This window comes from Beta vulgaris, chromosome 4, assembly GCF_026745355.1.
Source record: "Beta vulgaris subsp. vulgaris cultivar EL10 chromosome 4, EL10.2, whole genome shotgun sequence".
Lineage (NCBI taxonomy): Eukaryota > Viridiplantae > Streptophyta > Magnoliopsida > Caryophyllales > Amaranthaceae > Beta > Beta vulgaris.
Window position 1 is genome coordinate 41005075 of NC_079205.1, and position 1174 is coordinate 41006248.

At 42.3% G+C, this 1174-nt stretch overlaps 1 non-coding gene across 1 annotated transcript; it reads right to left on the reverse strand.

Annotated features, from left to right (window-relative positions):
- Positions 1-389: 389 nt before the first annotated feature.
- On the reverse strand, positions 390-496 carry LOC125497165 (small nucleolar RNA R71). Its single transcript, XR_007273804.2, has one exon. It is a non-coding gene; the product is annotated as a small nucleolar RNA R71 (small nucleolar RNA).
- Positions 497-1174: the final 678 nt, after the last annotated feature.

The following is a 1174-nucleotide window of genomic DNA, read 5'->3' on the forward strand; positions in this document are numbered from 1 at the left end:
CCACCAGAATCAGAGATGGCTCAGAGGCTTACTGACTTTTCCCAACCCTCTTTGGCTGAACTTCCCAAGAGCAATCAAATGCCTGAAATCGAAGCTGTAAATTTCGAGATCAAACCTGCATTGTTAAACATGATCGAAAGAAAACAATTTGGTGGTGGACCTAATGAAGACCCAAATCTTCATTATCAGGATTTCTGCCAATATTGCTTTACCATTAAGCAGCAGGGAGTGACACAAGATCAAATTCGGGAGATTCTTTTCCCATTTTCACTTCGAGACAAGGCAAAGATGTGGTACAATGGGATTAATCGAGCCACTCTTGGGATCACTGATTGGAATACCTTGGCCTAGCTTTCTACAGAAAGTACTACCCTCCAGAGAAGACTGCTAGGTTGCGTAGTCAGATTACAAATTTCACCCAAGGGACTGATGAGTCTTTACATGAGGCATGGGAAAGATTTAAAGATCTTCAGAGAGAATGTCCCCATCATGGTCTACAAAAATGGTTCCTAGTTCAGGGATTCTACAATGGTTTGGGGAACAACTCGAGACTTATCCTTGACTCTGCAGCAAATGGGAGATTCATGAAACTAGAAATTGATGCTGCACATGATTTGATCGAGGAGATGGCTATCCACAACTCTCAATATGGTAATCCTCGAGGACTAGCTAACAAGGGTGGAAAGCATAAGATAGATCTATATCCCTATTAGCTGCACAGATGAATGCAATCAGCAATAAACTTGACAATATGCAGCTCTCCTCTCCTGCAAGTGTTGCTGCCTTGGGTACTACATCCGAGATTATGTGTGATAATTATGGCATAGTTGGACATTGGGCACAAGAGTGTCGAAGTTCTCTCGAACAAGTTAATGCTCTTCAAACATATCGGCCGAACAACCCATACTCCAACACATACAATCCAGGGTTGAGAAATCATCCTAATTTGTCTTACAAGAGCACTAATGTCCTAAATCCTCCTACACCACAACCACAAGCATAACAATTGAACTAGAGGTACTGCCAACAACCTTCCCAACACCCTCCTGGTTTCTCTAGACCACCTTTTAATCCATCTCAACAAGCACCTCCTGCCGATCCAATGATGGTTGAGATGAGAAATATGATGCTACAAATGCAAAAAGATAGACAAGCTGACAAGGCACAAATTGAG